The following is a 7674-nucleotide window of genomic DNA, read 5'->3' as shown; positions in this document are numbered from 1 at the left end:
TTTCCTCTTTATGTCTTTCAAGTACCATGTCTAGAGAGCACCTTCTAGTGCATTCCCCCAGGAAAATGATGTTATCATTAACTACCTGGTGCAGCACAACCAAACCCTCTTTGGCCGTACAGCCCTTGATCTGCAGGAGAGGACTGCCCTGTGGAAAAAGCTTGTCCACAGTGTTGGCCTGCATAACCGCAGTTATGAGCAGATCTGACATCAGTGCACTGACCTCATCTGCCACTCCCGTCACCATGCTGCTGCAGTTAGGAGGGACCAGCTAGCCACAGGTGGGGGTCATGCCATCCAGCCCCCCCCCGACACATGCTGAGGAGCTCCTCGCCAGCCTTGGGGCACCTGCCTGCCAGCAAAGCCAAGAACCAGCTGATAGCATTGTGGAGGTGGGTGCTACCCACACAATGGATGAGGAGCATGCATATAAGTCCACAGGGCACATCAGTACACCACTGTTGCTTATCCATCTGCATCTGTAAAGTTTTGTCATGCATATGTGAGATAAAATATATATAGTCTGTTGCTGCAGTGTAGTAATGAACAGATGTGCATAATCTGTAGTATTGTGGGTTTGTATTGTTGTACTGAAATGCTGCTCCCACCATGTACCAATGCCACAGGTGTGGCTACTGACATCACATCTCTCACACAACTAAGTAGGTCCCTCTGATATACCTCTGGGGCAGCAGCCTGTAGCTGGTGAGTATGGTGTTTTTTGTTCAGGTTTGCCAATACACTGGCCATGTTATGGTCATAGTATTTGCCATGCACACACATAACACACCTACCCAAAAATGCATGCTGTACATGTTCACTTACTGTTGCTGTTACCTACACTGCATCACAGTGTTCAACATGGTGGCATATCTGAAGGGTATGTAAGAGTCCTGCAATATAACTAACAACCTGTCATTGCAAGATGTGTGCACAGAGATGAACATAATGGTGGGACAAATGGCCTACAGTAGGAACATGTCTGAAACATTACCCTTATACATTGGCTACAGCAGTGTATATACCACTATTACAATGGCAACTGTTACAGATCTACACAACGGCATATCACCGTGAATGAATGTGTAATATGGAATCCTATGTTAGGACAGCAAATATGGGGAATACATACCTTAACAAACACTGGAAGCATATGTGTGCACACACTCCAAATAACATATTGTGGCAGCAGCTTTTGAGGTACTGACAGCATTCACTTTTCATGAGTATGCACCTTCCATCAAGTACAGGTCCTCAATGTCATACCAAGAAATGGTCTGCTGTCCATGATGTATGTCCATGACATTTGCCCACTCACCTGCAGCAGAGGCAGTCATGACTTGCACACATCTTACAAACCATGGAATGGATCTCATATCCAACAGGTAGCACTCAGGAGTGGGAGATGTAGCCTTACCTCACCATTGCATATACCATGGGAAACAGTGCAGACAGTCATGTATGTGACGAGGAAGTATGGGACAACATTAATGTAGAAAATAAACAGATGACCATCCAAGACAGATGACAACACACCATAGTAAAGGCACTGTGCAAACACATGTTGCAAACTGGTCATGGAGGCTGCCTAGAAACATGCTGCAACACTGAGAGAGTTGCAGGAATGTCTAGCAAGTACTGACTGTGCAGTACTTGTGTCGACAATCGCCTGGACTCTGCATAAGTGTGGCCTATGGGTTAGGGTAATCAGATGGGAATTTTTTTCTATGGGAAACATCATCCAGGGCTCTTTACAAGTAGCATATGCATAACATCAAAAGTCCCCCAAAGGCATGTGTTTTAATGTGTAATGCTGTACCAAGACCAAGTTCAAAACCTACAGACAGTATAAATAAAGATACATGTGCTGCTCAAGCAACACCTCACTCTACCTGAGGCCCACCATCCCCATCTGTATCTTGCTGGTGCCAGTGTACACCTGTATGTTTGCCGTTCATTAGCAGGGAGTAGGCCGGTACATATGGTGTTCTGAATTTGGGACACTGCAAAATGGCACTCATGTCTGCCCCATAGTTGTCAAGCATCTGCAAAAAGGCTGAGGATGAGGAGGGGTGTCATCCTGAAAAACAACAGTGAACAGAAGCAAACATCCAAAGCTTGCTAAGAATGGCTATAACTGGGGATATGTGATATTGATACTGGGTCATACAGTTTTTTAACAATTGATGTGGTGAATCTCTTTTCAACTATTCCACATAAAGAAGGGCTGGAATTATTTCAGGATAGTTTGTTGAGTAGTCCTAGCTTTGACTTGGAAAGACTAAACATTTGCCATGAATTTATGGATTTCATTTTAACAAGCAATTATTTGACATTTGAAGGTGAAACATACCAGCAGACTAAGGGGGTGGCAATGGGGGCCCGATGTGCCTCCGTTTACGCCAATTTGGTCTTGTTGGCATGGGAGAAATGTCATATTTTTTCATCTGATTTCATGGAGCATATTCTTATGTACAACAGGTTTCTAGATGACATTCTAATCCTTTGGAAGGGTAGTGAAGAACAAGTGACAGAATTTATGTCCTATATCAATAATACCACAGAATTTTTTAAGTTTACCCATCTATGGAACAAGATGTCTATCAATTATTTAGACATTTCAATTTCGAAAAACGAAGGGAGATTGGTTAGTAACATATATAGGAAACCTAGTTTTTCTAATTCCATGTTACATTTTAAAAGTTGTCACCCCTTTCATCAAAGGAAGGGGGTGATAAAAGGACAAATGGTCCGTCTATCAAGATTGGTCAGTAATGATGAACTGTTCAGGGACGAGATATACACCTTGATAGGGTTATTTATGGAGAGAGGATACCCATTAAATTTATTGCTTAAAATTAAAAAAGAAGTTTATAGGAAAAGGAAAACTATTTATATCCCTATATTTAGGGGTATGAACAACATGACATCAACTATAGGACGAGATAAAGAGACCAATTTGCAGAAGGGTAAGCTTAATTTTGTATTAAGATTTAATGAGAAGGCTACAGAATTCTGTGCTAGTATAAAAAATAATTGGGATCAATGTATAAATGCACAGACTAGAGAAATAATAGGTGAAAGTCCTAATATAGTCTTCAGTCGGGGGAACAACATGAAAAATATTTTGGAAAAAGAAAATACCAGATATATTAGGTCTCGGATGAGTAAATGTGGTAATTGCATTAGTTGTAGATTCATAGTTGAGGGTACATATGTCTGTGTTGTGGACATACATTATAGACGTACATTAGCATGTCCAGGTCTATGTAATTGCAATACAAAGAACTGTGTTTATATAGCGTCCTGTATGACCTGTGACGCATATTATATTGGGATGACCACTCGTAGACTACGAGAAAGGATTGGTGAACACAATAGAAGTATAAAGAAAAGAGATGAGCATAATGCTTTATATTTGCACAGTAAAATTTGTAGCAATTACACTAGATTTTTATTTTTCATTATTGATAGGGTGATGCCCTTTACCACCTGTGATATTAGCAATAAGGTGGCAGTTCTGGAAATGGAGTGGCAGATAAGACTTAATGCCACTAAGTTTCCAGGATTAAATGAGCATATTTCCTTAAAACCTCACCTGAAATATAGGGCTAGTGTAATATAAAATACAAAATATACACTATAAGTAAATTTTAATTTACTACATTGTCTTTTTTATTTATGTTCATAACCATGTTAAGCCTTACATTTAATGTTCGATGTTAAGTAACAACTGGTTTTTAAATTGAATTAATTTTTATAGATGTAAATGCTATAATAATTATTATTATTTCTTTAAAGAATCAATTGAAATTATTGAATAATTGGTTTAATTAGGACAGCTGTAGGTTGGGTGGATGTGTATTTAAGTGTGAATGGTTTTGAAAGTTGTCTTACGACTCTGATGATACCAGGTTGGCTGGTGAAAGCGCTCAGTCTGTTTTGTTATTTATTGGAATAAAAGAATTAATCTTCGTGGTTTGGTGTTCTTACCTCCCCGTGCTAACTGTGGTGGAATTGTTGTGGAAATTCATGGCTATAACTGCACACGGTCAAGGTCATGAATTGTGGCAGACATAACCCTGACTCCACAGCAATAGTGAAGGCACCTTGTGACCTCCAAGGGCTGTGACCATGAGTTGACCTTGCAACCTGGCAGAGTTGGGGGACATTTGTAGGGTGGAGTGACCAAATACTGGCAAGTGCACATGGACCATGCTGGACCATGCTAGTATACCCCTTCCAGGAATAGTGACTGCTGTAGTACACAACAGTTGATGCAACAAACCATCATGTTAAGGGTGTGCAGACTTATGCACCCACATATTGTATGCATCTCAATCAGTATCTGCACAACTAACAGATTTGTTTGATACTGCATTTAATTGCATAGGTCATATGTCACATATCAGGTTTGTGTAATGATAACATATGCAGTATTGTGGCCCCATGGCATATCAGGGAAGAGTGTGCCATGTCAATAAGGGTGTGTACACTCCTCATAGCCACAGTAAGCTTTGAAGGTTGTCAATGTAATTGTATTTTATTGCTCATACATGCACTGCTGATGATGAGATCTGCAAATCAGACATCAGGCATTCACTATTGACATCTGTCCTCATATCATTCCAGGTATGTGTAGGACAAACACATAGCAGCTGTGAGCAACAGAGGAAACATAACTGACACACATATACACATTCAGCAATGGCGTGTACACCTGTGAGGTATGGTGCACAGTACATGCCAGGGTGCTGAACAGGTGCACAGCAATACTGTACACGAGTGCAGTGTGTCCCAGGGGAAGGGGCATCACCTACTAATACAACTCATGCATCACAGAGATGTATGATGTTGGTAACAGGGATTGACTATAGCTGCAGTGCATGCTGAGTGCCATATGTCATACATGTTGACAGTTGGGTAATGAGAGGTCTGTGTGTAATATCTTTGTGCAACCTCACCTGTAAGTAAGTGTGTGTGTGTGTGTGTGTGTGTGTGTGTGTGTGTGTGTGTGTGTGTGTGTGTGTGTGTCTGTGTGTGTGTGTGTGAGTGTGTTTACAGTTAAGCAATGATGTACAAGTTTTAAAATGCATTTCTTGTTTTCCCCTCACAGGTGGCGAGGTGGGTCAGGGTCCATCCTGCAGGCAAACTGATGTCAATGTCCATACAGACTCTGACAATGATGATAGTTATGGTGAGGCACAGGCAAGGTTGTCAGGGGATGAAGCTGTGCCATTGGTTGACATCCCACTGTTATCCACCCCATTCCTGCACACAGTCACATTGCCTTTACATACCCCATCACCAGTGGCCATAGATGAAAGACAGTTGGCAGGCAGTGGCATGGGACAGAACAGTATGGTGATTATGGCAAATGTGTCTGGACACAGCAGCCATAGCCAGATGACCGGTGAGGTACCACACAGGTAGATGTACAGGGATGCTTGTAGGAGGGCTGCTGGTCATCATGCCCCTGACAGAAGTGCCACAGCAGGTGTCACCAGATGCATGCTTCAGGCCATCATGGAGGCACAGGCACGTATGGAACATTATACCAGACAGGGTCTGAGGCTCCAGAGGGCTACTCATTCTGCTGTTATTGACAACATCCGTGATCTTGCAGGTGCCCACCGTTATTTTGCAGAGGCCCTGGATAGACAGTTGGGTGAGATGGTGGGAATCCTCGACTGTACAACGTCTGTGGTTGAGTATATGGTGGGAGTAGGGTGACAGCCACATGGACATATGTCAGCAACACCAACAGTTGGAGGTTGATGTGGACATGCAACAAGTCAGAGCTGCTCCTTTAGTGGCAGCACAAGCACTGCAGGGGGGGCACTGTTCACACCACAATATAGCAGGCCATGTGACCATAGCCCTGGCTGGTCCCAAGACGGACCCGGATCCAGTGGACATTTATCATCATCAGGGGAGAGTAACATATCTGGCCTTGTACCTGGTAGTGCCTGTGAAACCCTTGGCAGGCACAGTTCTCATGTCTGTGGCTGGAGACGGTGAACTGCACACCCTGGCATGTACGGTCTGCAGCTGTCCAACAAACCACTGTATAGGGCAGCCACATGGCAGAACTGTGTGCATGCATACACACACACATCACCAACACAGCTAGGGCAACCCCATACCTACACACACCACATCTGCACAGCCCAATTAATAATGAAACCCCCTAACAGACACACACACATGATGTCAACCAAACAGCTCAGCCTAGGTCTCTGGCAAACCCACAACACACCCTGTGCATATGATGATACCTGTTCCACATCTCTGTCATCCATAACATCAATTCAGGGACAAGCTAATATGGTTCTGATGCACAGGGTGAATGTACTAAGGTGTACCAATGTAATGCTGTGTAACATGTTTTCAGCACTAAGATTTAATGCTTACATGTCAGGATGTGTAGCTGTCCAGCCATGATGCATTATAGCTGTTATTAACACTGACTGATTGTGGTCTCCATAATGTATTCAGTTTGTGTTGTAGGTGTGTATGTGTCAGCATGATGCTGGTCTGCTGTTGTTTCCTACAAGGGGTATGGCACTGTGGTGACACCTTTACTGTGCCATATCCTGGGTACAGCTGAACACAAGTAACAGGTCTGTATAACAGTTACTGCATGTGCCACATGGCTGATAGGTCTGAGGGGTATATACAGGTGAGTGCATGGTGGCTGATGTCAGCAGCCCTTCTACAGTGGACAGTGGTAAGTGTACTGGGTAGTACACACCACATATTTGTGTATAACACACAGAGGCTTTGGTGTTGATGCAATACACAGAGAATACTGTACACATGGATGTATGTACTTTTGCAGTGAACCCATTTTAGTCTATGTCATTTCACCAAGACAGAATAGGCACAACATCACTTCAGTAAATAATCAGTCTGCTAGTTTATTGTCATTGACAATGGTGCTGGCAGGGTATATGTCCTCTTCCCCAATGAAGTGCAATCCTCGACTTGGTAAACATAGGTCTGCTGGTGTGGGTGGCACAGCCCTACCTTTTAGAGGGTGTGGGGTGGTGTAGAACTGCGGATAGTATGCTTGACAACTACTTAACTTGTTAACATAAACTGTACAGTATTACAGCCGACTAAGCAGGGGGATACACATAACATTAACCCCAATGATGTTGGTTGTGTCCACAAGATCCACACCCGACTATATATATATATATATATATATATATATATATATATATATATATATATATACCAACCCCAGTATCGCTGTACAGCTATACAGTGAGGAAGAGGGCATTTACACATCTACTACTAATTTTGATGGAATGAATTTCCACAAGATGATACCTTTGAAATGTTAGCATTTGCCAGTCAGTTCTCAGACAGATAACCTCCTGGGATATGTATTTTTTGCAAATTGAAGTAGATCCCTTCACATACATACACACTGTTACTTGACAACACTGAGAGTAGAACCCCTACCTAGGTACTTATTGCTACTAATGTGTGTGGCCTTAATTGCACACACCACACAGCTTTTAGGATGAGGTGTGTCCCAGGTTTCTTGTTAAGTGAAGAACATCACCAGACCTTCTACAGTATGGTAATGGGGGGTGTACTGGTTGTTTATGAACAATACATAGTGTGACATACTGTCATATACACAATGACAAACACATAGCA

At 42.5% G+C, this 7674-nt stretch overlaps 1 protein-coding gene across 7 annotated transcripts in view; it reads right to left on the bottom strand.

The window, feature by feature from the left end:
• The window catches only part of OC90 (otoconin 90), a 1698850-nt gene that overhangs the window by 822860 nt on the left and 868316 nt on the right, over nt 1-7674 (bottom strand). The window lies entirely within an intron of this gene.

The sequence above is a fragment of the Protopterus annectens genome, chromosome 3.part1 (genome assembly GCF_019279795.1).
Source record: "Protopterus annectens isolate FY-2018-M chromosome 3.part1, PAN1.0, whole genome shotgun sequence".
Lineage (NCBI taxonomy): Eukaryota > Metazoa > Chordata > Ceratodontiformes > Protopteridae > Protopterus > Protopterus annectens.
This window is presented reverse-complemented; position numbering and strand designations above follow the sequence as displayed.